Below are 12,955 nucleotides of genomic sequence, written 5' to 3'. Positions count from 1 at the left end.
ACCTCCAAGGAGGACTCACCTGCGGTGCTGCCCTTTGCTGTCTAAGCATGAGTGTTTGACTAGTTTCCAGAGCGAAGTACAAATAATTCTTCCAGAACTTTTCTTGAATATTGCTCTTTCTTGGGGGCAGCCGCAGATGGGGACACACTGGAAACGCAAATTAGCGGGCCCCGCCGTAAACCTACTGAATCAGTCTCTGAAGGTGGGGTCGAGTCATCCTTTGTTTTTAAGATTTTATTTATTTCAGAGAGAGAGCGCGATCGAGCACGAGGAAGAACAGACCCTAATAATCCGTTTTAATACTACCTGCAGGAAAATGTGAGAACCACTGCTCTAGAAGGTAAGCACAGTACTGGTTTCTGGACTTGAAACAACACACCTGTTGTTGGATAGATTGAAGACACACCCAATATAACCCTGGTGGTTTCTGTGGCCCAGAGAAGTGTCTAAAGGGGGGTCGGTGCGGGTTGCAAGCCTGTGCAGGTGTGGGCTTGGACACTGAGCAGGCCATGGCTCCTGAGTACAGTTACATTCTGGAGGCTCTTCCCTACAGAACCAAATGGCATAAAAAGAGTTTTAATCTTTTATTTGTTTATTTTTTTAACATTTTGTTTATTTGAGAGAGGATGAGAGGAGGGGGGAGGGTCAGAGGGAGAAGCAGACTCCCCTCTGAGCATGGAGCCTGATGTGAGCCTGGATCCCTGGGATTACAGGATCATGACCCCAGTGGAAGGCAGTTGCTCAACCAACTGAGCCACCCAGATGCCGCAGAGTTTTAATCTCTTAACACTTCTAATCTTTAGTTTTTCACCTCTCATTCCTGAAACCACACTTCTCAAATTATTTTTGGGAATAATACGTCCCAAATTATTTCCGACCTCAGGGCCTTTGCATAGATTGCTCCCCTTATGGGGAATACCTTCTCCCCCTGCCAGCCTCTTTTTTTTTTCCTCTTCCCCTCATTTTTCCTTGAATTGCTCCTATTAATTCCCCCATGTCTGAATATAAGGTAGGGATATTCTCCTTAAATATCCTACCTTAGGGGGCCTTTTCTAACACCTCTTTTCATCCCCATCCAAATACTCTCCTTTGTTATTCTATCTCAACATACCCTCTCCTGTCCCTTCATTTTACATTGTCTCAAGTTAAAATCACGGATTTGGGTGTTAATTTTTCTAATGACCCTTTCCCCACTGTATCCTAAGACTTATGAAGGGTATGTCTGTCTCTTTACTCTCGTACCCCAGCAGCACCTACTGTAATACCTGGCTCATAGTAGGTGCTCAACAAGAAGTAGTTGAGTGAATGTAGTCACCTCAACCCTTCTTTCAAATCCAGGACATTTGTTCACTATGTGTGATGACCGTGTGGACAGCAGAAGGAGAGGGCCTGGCCTCATTCACCCCTTAGCTGGTGCTATGCCAAGGCAGGGTGTAGCATCTAATGGAGAGGACTATGGCCATTGGCACATGAAATTGGTGTGAAACAGCCTTCACTTTTTTCCCCAAATATACTAGAAGGAGGGTGACTTTTTTTAGGAAAGAGTCAAACTACTACTTGAGATATCTGGGTCTCTATTTATGCCCCACTCCTTCCTCTTTCTCTCTCTGTCAAGTACACCATGCTTGTACACACACACACACACACACACACACACATTCATTCACCATGATAACTGATAGACAACTGATATTTTCCCCAGTACTATTTCAATAAGATGTTGGCTCTGTTTTAATTCTTGGCTAAGAAGATTACCAGACCATGTGACATGGACCAAAAAATCATTTATTTACTCATTTACCATTTATTCAATAACTATTTTTTAAGCATGAAATCTTTCCATTTGCAAGACACAGATGGAGCTAGAGAGTATAATGGTTAGTGAAATAAGTCAGAGAAAGACAAATACAATATGATTTCACTCATATGTGGAATTTAAGAAACATAACAAGCACAGATCAAAAATAAGAGAAATCAGAAAGTAGATGCTTGGGACGCCTGGGTGGCTCAGTTGGTTAAGCAGCTGCCTTCGGCTCGGGTCATGATCCCAGCGTCCTGGGATCGAGTCCCACATCGGGCTCCCTGCTCAGCAGGGAGACTGCTTCTCCCTCTGCATCTGCCTGCCACTCTGTCTGCCTGTGCTCACTCTCTCTGACAAATAAATAAATAAAAGCTTTAAAAAAAAAAAAAAAAGAAAGTAGATGCTTAATTATCGAGAACTGATGGTTACCAGAGGGGAGGTGGGTGGGGGATGGGTGAAATAGGTGATAGGGATTCAGGAATGCACTTGTCATGATGAGCCCTGGGTGAGGTATGGAATTGTTGAATCACTGTATTGTACACCCAAAACTAATACAACACTGTATGTTAACTAACTGGAATTAAAATAAAAATCACTTAAAAAATGATTTTAAGGGGCGCCTGGGTGGCTCAGTGGGTTAAAGCCTCTGCCTTTGGCTCGGGTCATGATCCCAGGGTCCTGGGATCGAGCCCTGCATCGGGCTCTCTGCTTGGTGGGGAGCCTGCTTCCTCCTCTCTCTCTGCCTGCCTTTCTGCCTCCTTGTGATTTCTGTCTGTCAAATAAATAAATAAATCTTTAAAAAAAATGATTTTAAGATAACTTTTAAAATTAGTTAATTAGGGGCACCTGGGTGGCTCAGTGGGTTAAGGCCTCTGCCTTCGGCTCAGGTCGTGATCCCGGTGTCTTGGGATCGAGCCCCGCATCGGGCTCTCTGCTTGGCAGGGAGCCTGCTTCTTCCTCTCTCTCTGCCTGCCTCTCTGCCTACTTGTGATCTCTGTCTGCCAAATAAATAAAATCTTTTAAAAAAAAATTAGTTAATTAATTTTCAACATTCATGTGTAATTAACATACAGTGTTACATTTGTTTCAGGTGTACGATGTCAGGATTCAGCAGTTGTACACATTACTCAGCCCTCCCCAAGATGAGTGTACTCTTAATCCCCTTCACCTGTTTTATCCATCGCCTCATCTACCTCCCCTCTGGCAACCACTACTTTGTTCTCTATAATCAGGAGTCTGTTTTTCTGTTTGTCTCTTTTTGCCTTGTTCATTTGTTTTCTTTCAATAACTGTTGAATGCTTTCTGGATAGCATGGTGCCAGGCACTCGCTTTGTCTTAGGCATTGAGGCAGACGATGCTGGTTACCTTCCAGTGTTCACTTTGTCCTTCTTTACTAGTCAACACTGACCTTGCTTAGGTGGCAGTGTGTTCAGTCTAAGAAGAAGAAGAATTCCCCTAGCCTCTCGTGCAACTACAGCTTGTCATGTGGCACAGTTCCATCCAATAAGACAAATGTGGAAGATGGTCAGAACTGTCTGAGAAGGTTTTGCTTTCCTGCCCTCTGCGCGGGTCCTTCTTCCTGCTTGTGTCAGAGCAGGAATGCTGGAGTCAAGGCCGCCATGCTTCAACCATGACATCCCTGAGGCAATGAGCCAACAACCACCAGCAGCCACCCTCTTCCAGACTGCTTAGGGCATGAGAAAAAAATCAGCCACAGTTTTGCTGATGCCACAGGTTAACCAGGTTTCCCGTTACTCAAGAATGATCCAAATCCCTGGTTTGAGGATATAAACATGAACAAAATAATTTGTAGTCTCAAGGAGCTCCTAGAGGAGAGACATTGGAAATCAACACAGGCAACCCCAGGGGACAACATGCTCCACAAGGGCCCACTGGTGGCAGGTGGGAGAAGTGAATGAGGACTTAGAGGTAAGAGGAGAGCCCGAGGAAGGCTTCACATAAGAGGAAAGTCTTGTGTTGTGTGTTTAAAGAAAAAGAAGTGTTAGGATGTTCCAGCAGATGCTGGCAGCACCGTGCAGAACCAGCCTACTAGCTCCAACTCCTGGTTCTGCTGCTCACTCGGTAGCCTCGCTGCATGTGAACTGCAGACAGGCATGCAAGTTTATCTTTTTGATTTCGTTCCCAGTGCCTGGCATTTAGGAGAGGCTCAAAATATACTTGCTGAATTGAGACCTCTCTGAAGTCCCATAGAACCCAAGGTGTCCCATGGGCACCTTCTCCCATATTTTATTTCATGGTTATGCTAATAATTTATGGCCATTTACCCCCTCTAGAAAGCATATGGCACAAGGGGGCCTCCATTGGTATCTGAGGTAGCTTGAATGCCTAGAACGGTGCCTGGCACACAGTAGGTACTCAATAAATTCTTGTTGAATGAATGAGCCCCAAGTTTTCTCATCTATAAAATGTAGACAACTATAGCTATCAAAAAGGATTGAGTGGATAAGAGAAAAATGCATTTCAAATGTCTTGCCCTGAACTTCTCACATGGGTAGCTGTAACGATGCTTTTGTCTTCTCCTATAAAACTTGGAGACCCATTCCTAACACAGCTACAAGCAACAACACCTGAGGTCAGCAGCATAGTCTGTTCTTAGAACTGAGACTGGTTTGAGCATTTCTGGGGGCCAGTGTGGCACTTCCAGCCTAAAGTACTGAAAAGTCTGCCAGGAGAGAAATGGTCCCAGGAAAGAATTTCTCTTTGGGGGAAAAGTCAGTATTCACGAACTTGATTCAAAAATCAGTGAGCCCTGCTGCTCAGACTGTCTTTGGCCCAATACCCATAGATTCTGCTTGAGGTTCAGGAATGATGACCCACAAAATAAAAGGGCTGTTTTGTTAAAATATCCCAGACTGTGTGAGCCCTGGGTTCTGCTGCCTTATTAGCAAACTGCAGCAGTTGCTGTCTGGACAGGAGAAGTGGGAGGATGTGACACCATGGGTGCCTTGGCCTTCTGGGGCTGATCTGGCAGCAAGTGGCAGAGCAGTTGAAGTAAATATGTAAATGATAGCGGAAAAGAATCTTGTTCCAAGCACGTGTGATGCCAGGAATAGCTGGGAAGAGATGAAGTCACTGGAGTCTCTACAGAGAAGGTGGGGACAAGCAAACATTGTATTGTGACCCTATTTTTCCCAAGAGATTGGTTATGGTCTCAAGAAATGTTAAACAGGTGACAATAGAGATCATGCCTTCTAGTTACCTAATTACATACAGTTCTCTCTACACTCTGGTTTGTCGCTTAAGAGAAAAAAAAATCTGTTCCTTTCTCTTAAAAATTCTAGAATAAACTTTTTTTAAAAAAAGAGTTATTTATTTATTTATTTGACAGAGATCACAAGTAGGCAGAGAGAGAGGAAGGGAAGCAGGCTCCCTGCCGAGGAGTGAGCCCGATGCGGGGCTCGATCCCAGGACCCCGGGACCGTGACCTGAACTGAAGGCAGAGGCTTTAACCCACTGAGCCACCCAGGCACCCCTAGAATAAACATTTTAAACACAGAAGTCCCTGGGTGCCTGGGTGGCCCAGTCGGTTAGGCATCCCACTCTTGGTTTTGGCTCAGGTCGTAATCTCAGGATCATGAGATGAAGCCCGGTGTAGGTCTCCATGCTGAATGTGGAATCTGCTTAAAACTCTGGCTCCCTTTCTCTCTGCCCCTCCCCTCTGTGCTCCCTCTGTCACTCGCTCTTTTAAATAAATAAATAAATCCTCTAAAAATAAAAACAAAAGGTCCTACTTTATTATTTCCCCAAATCACCCTGGAAGCCTTGGAACTCCTCTGCTATTTTATGCTCAAAGGCTTATGCCAACAACCACCAAAACCTTGGCTTCCTTCATCACACTGCACAGGTCTGCTTTGGCCTCCAAAGCCAGGAAAGAGTCCTTAGATTTGTGCTCATTTGGGTTTGTTGTGTACACAGAGCCATAGGAACATTGCCTCTGCCCATGCAGGTTGTGCTCCCCATGACCCTAACCCCTGCCATAACCCAGGCTGTAGTGTGGATCATGAGCCCTGAGGTTGTACCGCATCAGAGTCCTGGGTCACAGCGTGTGGTCTGCGACTTCTATGGTTTTCGTGTTTTGGATAAAGCTTCAAAGTCAAAGACATTGGGTGATATGGGCTTCAACATTTTAAAGTGATTTGAGACAAGCTTCCTAAAAGATTCAGGAAAATGGTGACCACCTCTTAAGCCCCTCCTGGCTATATAAGATGGGCCAACTGAAAATCCTGTGTGAAGGCCCCAGGGTGCCTGCTACAAGAGGATTGTACTGTCGCATTCACTGGGTCCACGCTTCCTCAGCTATAGGAACTCGAGGTCTGCCTCCCCAGGTACCAGGGTAAAATATGGGAAGGGAGTCCTTGGAGTATCCCCCCAGGGATTTGGGGGTGAAGCGTAAAGATAGGAGGCTAACCAAAGCACCCAGGGAAGGAATAGGGGACCAGCTTGCACTCATGGCATTTGGAGCGACAAGGATGCAAGACTTTCCCATGCAACAAGGAGATGTTGCAGAAGCGAGCCAGGCTGAACTGTGCTGGAGGGCTTCTGCTCACCAGGGTCCCCAGGAGGGCAAGGGGCTCCAGCTTGCCAAGTGGGGTATACCACCAGCTGCAGAAGGGGAGAGGAGCGGGCTCCACAGGGAACCCCTGCCAAGGAAAAGGACTGCTATATGCACCATGATCCCAATGCCCCTATCCTGCCCCAAACTGCACGAGGCAGATATAGAAGGAAGCTGGTCCCGGAGCCCAACCTAGGAAAAGGAGGGAAGCTCTGAGGCAGATGTGAGATGGAAGCTGTGAAAACTTGGTTAGGTTTTTTTAATACTTGAGAGTACTTGGAAAAGGAACTAGAAAGCTGTGGGATCTGCAGGAATTTCATTAAGGATCACATTTAAGCCCTTTCCTGAATTCTTACCTATCTTACTGAACTCAGTCTATTTAAAATACTGGTTGCAAATATTTTAACAATTCCCTTTATTGGCTACTCCAAACTTAACGCCTTGCATCTTCATTCGTAGTAGATTTTACTTTGCAGAGAAAAAGAGGACTTGGTGGTGGTAGGGGCAGCAGTGGGCTTTATAACTGGTCGGAACCCTGCCTGGACTCACACATTCACCTTTTCCTGCTGAAGGCGTCCACCACATATTGCTGAGGAGCTTCGCTTTGTTTTCTTTTTCTTTTTTTTTTTGAACTGCCCTCATCTACCTGAAAGCAGAGCTTCCCAAAGAATCCATTAGTTATAAATCGGTCCTGTCTCCAGGAATTTAGCAACCACAAAAGACAGACTCCTATCACTGGAGAGGAGAGTTTGGCTCAGGAATAAGCAATCACCTAAACATTTTCACAAAATTGCCATTTATCTTTTCCTAAAAGTCATTTGTTTTCTTAGGGCGCCCTTCTCCCCACCCCCTTCTCTTATTAAGATGGTATATAAACCCAAATTCTGCCTCCTTGAGTCATGTTTTTCTGTGAATTCCTATGTGAGTATATGAATAAAAATCTTTTTTGCTAATCTGTCTTTTTGGCAGTTTAATTTGCAAGCCCCCATGAAAAGAACTGGGAGGGTAGAGGAAAAGTTTTTCCTCCTTGACACTGCATTAATCTTACTGCCTTTCTCCCATAGCAGGAGAAGAGGCATTTTCCTTACTCAAAGCCAGTAACTTCACCTGTGTTCAGGATCCACCCCACTCCTTACTCCCCCTGCCAATTCCTTAGGGACTTTGCCCAACTTACTATTTTTTAAGTAAACTTTTTATTCTAAAGTACTATTGGGTTTACAGAAAAGTTGCAAAGACAGCGCAGACTGTTTCTATGTATCCTTTAACCAGTATTCCCTGCTACTGATAGCATCTTACATCACCATTAGACCTTTGCCAAAACTAAGGAACCAGCACTACTATTTACTACAGCTAAGGAACCAACATCATCCAAACTCCACAGTTTATTTGGATTTCCCTACTTTTTCCTCTAATGCTCGCTTTCTCTTTCTTTCTTTCTTTTTCTTTCTTTCTTTCTTTCTTTCTTTTTTCTTTTTTTGACAGAGAGAGAGAGCACAAGCAGGGGGAGTGGCAAGCGGAAGGAAAGGGAGAAGCAGGCTCCCTGCAGAGCAGGGGAAGCCAGCCCGATATGGGACTCGATCCCAGGACTACAGGATCATGACCTGAGCCCAAGGCAGTGGCTTAATCAACTGAGCCACCCAGGCACCCTCTAATGCTCTTTTCTGCACCAGGATCCTATCCGGATATGTTACACTTATTTGTCATATCTCCTATCACCTTCCAGCCTGTACCAGTTTCTCAGACTTTCCTTGTTTTTGATGACTTTGACAGTGTTGAAGAGTGCTAATCAAGTATTTTGTAGACTGTCCCTCAATTGGGATTCGTATGATGTTATTTTCTTGGTTAGTCTGGGATTAATGGGTTTTGGAGTGGAGGACCACGGAGGTGAAGTACCCTTCTCATCACATCGTATTAAGGGTACACATTATCGACCTATTACTGTTGACGTTAACTTGACCATCTGACTGAGGTGGTGATTGTTAGGTTTTTCCACTGTAAAGTTACTCTTTCCATCTCCCCATTCCAGACACTATTTTTTGGAAGCACAGCCAACATTCAAAGTATGTGGAATGAAGCTCTACTTTGGAGGCAGGAGGGTCTACATAAATTAGTTGAAATTCTTCTGTGTGAGAGATAGGTCTTGTCTTCCCTATTTATTTTTTCAATCACTTATATCAGTATGGGTGGTGGATGTTTACTTTATATTTTGTTATAATCTAGTATTATGTTATTTATTTTGTTGATCCCATTGTTCCAGCTTTGACTACTGGCAGTTCTTTCAGGCTAGTGCCTGTGTCCTTGTGGTAGTTGCTTTTGTATTTTTGTTGTTGTTGTTTAGCACTTCTTTGCTTTCTAGCCGTACAAGATACCCCTAGTTCGTTTTGTGTATTTCCTGCCCTCAGCCATTTCTCCATGGAGCCATGGTTCCTTTCATTCAGAAACCAAGATCTGGGTGCTGGGCGTGCTTGTTATCCATTTACTTCTCTCTCTCTTTCTTATTCCTTCAACTTCCTCTACTCCCTCTCTACAGGTTGTTTCTCCTTAGCTGCTAAGGTAGGACCGTATTCAAGTGCTTCCCTCATTCTTCCTTCCCCATCCATGTCCCCCACTAGTAAGCTCCCTAGTTCTCTTTTCATTTCCATTTAAGCTCCTGGCATGGTCACATTTTATATGAATTTGAAAATGTAACACAAGAGATTAATAAAGTGTCAACTCTTACACAAAATATGAAATACATGCAAATATGAAAAATGGTCAGGTACAGCACAACTTCAGGGCTGGCAGTCTGAGGAAACTGTGCCATCACCACAGGAGTGGGCCGAACAGACATCACGGACACGGACAGAGCACCCAAAGTGGGCGGCTCTCCCGAGTCCAACTCCTGACAGTCTATGATGTGGGCATTTGCTGTCCTCCCTGTTTTACAGGTGAAGAAACAGATGCAGAAGCTCAGTGATTTATTCAAGTTGACACAGGTAGGAAGTGACAGACAAGGGACATAAGCCTCAGCAGTTGGAACCCATCTTCCTCACCTCCACTCCTCCACACAAGACACCCATTCCCCTTTGTCAGTAAGAACACCACTGTTGTTAACTTGTGTCAGAAATTTGGGGAGTGACTTTCGTGACTGGTTTCCTATTGCTGCTGTGACAAATTCTCACAAACATGGTGGCTTAACACAGCAAACTTACTCTCTTTCGGTTGGGAGGTCTGATACAGTCTGGTACAGGTGCAGGAAGTCTGGAGTTCATTTTCACTGGACTAAAGTCAAGTTGTCAGCAGGACGGGTTCCTTCTAGAGGCTCTGAGGGCGGAATCTATTTCCTTGTCTTTTTCACCTTCTAGTGGCTCCCTGTATTCTTCGGTTTTCTCCATCTTCAAAGTGACACTCCAGCCTTTGTGTCTGTCACCACATTGCTGCCTTCTCTGACGACTCCTGCATCTCTCCCAACAGGAAGCTGTGATAATGTTGGGCCCACCTGGAAAATCCTGAATAGTCTTCCCATTTCAAGATCCTTAATTTTATCACATGTGCTAAATCCCTTTTGCTAGATAAGGTGTCCTCCACAGGTTCTGGGCATTTTATCATGGATAATGTCAGAGGCACTACTCAGCCATCACAGGGACTACTGGTTGTTTTGTTTTGTTTTGAATTCACTGATAGAATAATGTAATTCTCTTTTCCTAGGCTACAAATGTCATCTAAACATTTGTTCAATGATGTTACTAGTATGAGAACTGGAGGAAAACAACACATTCAAAACAATAATATTGGAATGCAAGTTTCATGTAATAAGGTATGGAAAAGGCTGTTGGGTTAAGAAAGATGAATCTTTTAAGTAAACCAACATAGTGTGTGTGGGAGAACGGGGGGCCTCACTGGTGTTCTGGGAAGGAACATGCATCTGTGGTATGCCCTTAAGTTGTGGATTATTTAAGGTCCTTGTATAAATTGGAACCACCTTGTTCTTCAAAATATAGCCTGCCTTCTTTACACCCCTCATTCCTCAAATCACTACAATATGCCCCACAACTTTACAGAAATTTCTCTTGCTGAGGTCACCAATGGCCTCCAACTGACAAATCCAAATAACGTTTCTCTCTCTTTTGATTTCCCTTTGGCATTTAAAACTATTGACCAGGGGCGCCTGGGTGGCTCAGTGGTGAAGCGTCTGCCTGCAGCTCAGGTCATGATCTCAGGGTCCCTGGATAGAGCCCCGCATCAGGCTCCCTGCTCAGTGGGAAGCCTGCTTCTCCGTCTCCCGGTCCCCCTGCTTGTGTTCCCTCTCCTGCTGTGTCTCTCTCTGTCAAATAAATAAATAAAATCTTTAAAAATAAAAGAAAAAGAAAACTACTGACCACTGCTTATTCTTGAAAGTTTTTCCTCTCTTAGCTTTGGTATCACCCTTCTGTTTTTCTGTCTACCTTTGTGGTTCAGTTTCCTCCATGGCTTTTTACCCCCTACCTATCCTTTAAATGTTGTCATTCCCAAAAGATTTTGTGAGTGCTCTTCTTAGTCTACATTCTCTTCCTCTGATCTCACCTATGTCCAGGACTCACTGATGACTTCTCTCTACCAGCAGTCAAGACTTCTCTCCTGATTCATGCTGCTAATGGCCATCTGGACAACTTCACTTCGACCGCCCACGGGTAGGCACAAGAAAGACATTTTGAACTACTGTGGCTGTTTCACTCAATGTTTTTGATCACATATTTTAGCTGGGCTAATATTGATGAACTTTCGTTGAGAAACTCCTTTCAGCAACTCCATTAAGCCAATTTAATTTTTGATCAATTTCCTCTGCAATATATTTCCATTTTGTTGTAATTATTTTCATTGGGATCCAGTTTCTTCTATATGTTTTATAATGGAGACTGAGTCAATTTTTGGTTCATTTCAAATTTTACCAATGTATCTTCTGCTACTAAGTTCTCTTGTGGCTACTTTTCAAATTTCAAATTTCAAGTTTCCTAGTCAAAAATTTCGATTTAAACTTTGTCAAAATTTCATTCTTCCACCAATTTTTAATGATGTGTGGTTTTAACAGATTTGAATTTAACTTGGACTAAGCATTTCTACCAGTAATATTGATTATAAACTAAATAAAGATCGACAGTTTATATTTAATTTTTTGTTCCTCTGTGAGAAAACTGTCATCAATTTCCCTCTGATAACTTAAGGTTTTTCTGAAGAGTAAAAACAGAGTCTGTCCTTGAGGTCAAAGGTCCTGCTCAAAAACAGGATGTTCCTGGGGAGATCTGGTAGAAATACTAATTTTTCCATATGTGAATTGGTGAATTCCCTATCTAGTGATGATCTTGGTCCTAAAACCTTGGTGCTAGAGAAGTGGGCCACTTTCTATAGAGAATATTTGCACTCCTTTTGGGCCTCTGAGCTAAGCTTACATAAAAGGTTGAATGACTTGTCTTCTTCCATATAGATTGAGATGCTAACTGAAGCCCTCTAGATATTACTACCCCAATTTAAGAAGAGGTTAACTCAAGGAAAAATTCTTAAGATGGAAGGAAAAAGATCTTTGTCTCCAAATCCGAAGGAAAGTTCTAAATCATCTGCTCGTGGCTTTTCTCTGGGTCACACTCTGGCTCTTCTCACTTGGTTGTAAATTAGGGAGTGATCTAAGGACACCTCCTCCCTGGCTGGTCTCTTATTAACCAGTCTTGGGGTTGGCAAAAATGAGCCACAAAAGGGTAAATGCAAACGATAGCACCCTGTGGGAGCTGGAGCTGCTAAGTTTGGCTCTCCCTACAAGAAGGACAGAGCTAAGTCACTGAAGGTGAATCTGTCTGCATTTGCAGAAGGCTCTCATTCCTGCGTCTACCTCAGTGGGAGTGATGCTTCCCCCAGAGCAGTCCAAATCACAGACAAGGAAGACTGTATTCTTGGTTAACGATAACTTGAAACAGAAAAAGCACAGGAACTTCACATTGTAGAATGAAGTGGGGCATATATTTAAAGATAGATGAATCAGATCTTAGATAAATCTTTAGTAAAAGGAGGCAACTTTGGCTTTCCTCATGTATATTATACCAGAACTCTCTGGAACCCTGGGTGAACACCATTACCAGCTTGAACTTGGACCTGAACTCAGCCCTCTACCAATTCTCCCTGAATGATGGAGGTTAAAACTCATTAAAGCCCAAATATTACTGTTAGTTTCTCAAATTTGGAGAGGAAATAAGCAGGCAGGTTCTCTCCCACACTATGGATTTTAAGATTCATAGGTATAATTCATTTCTCTCCAAGACTTTTGGCATGTGTACTTTGTGTACTTTTAAATTTTATTTTAATTCCAATATAATTAATGTACAATGTTATTAGTTTCAAGTGTATAAATTAGAGATTCAGTAATTCTATCCATTACTCAGTGCTCATCAAGTTAAGTGTACTCTTAATCTCCTTCACCTAGTTCATCCATCCTGCCACCTACCTTCCCTCTGGTAACCACCAGTTAATTCTCTATAGTTAAGAGTCTGGGTTTTTTTGTTTGTCATTTCCAAGACTTCTCTCTTTAATTTGTTATGTTAATGCTGGTCTCTCTTTAGGAATTTTTTGTTTGTTTG

General features: G+C 43.4%; 1 long non-coding RNA gene across 1 annotated transcript; it reads left to right on the top strand.

Annotated features, from left to right (window-relative positions):
• Positions 1-133: 133 nt before the first annotated feature.
• LOC116877176 lies at positions 134-11,304 on the top strand. Its single transcript, XR_004384567.1, has 3 exons — positions 134-340; positions 10,062-10,170; positions 10,927-11,304. It is a non-coding gene; the product is annotated as an uncharacterized LOC116877176 (long non-coding RNA).
• The last annotated feature ends 1,651 nt before the right edge of the window (positions 11,305-12,955 follow it).

Source organism: Lontra canadensis, unplaced genomic scaffold (assembly GCF_010015895.1).
Source record: "Lontra canadensis isolate GAN:19392208 unplaced genomic scaffold, GSC_riverotter_1.0 scaffold50, whole genome shotgun sequence".
In the NCBI taxonomy this organism is placed as follows: domain Eukaryota; kingdom Metazoa; phylum Chordata; class Mammalia; order Carnivora; family Mustelidae; genus Lontra; species Lontra canadensis.
This window is presented reverse-complemented; position numbering and strand designations above follow the sequence as displayed.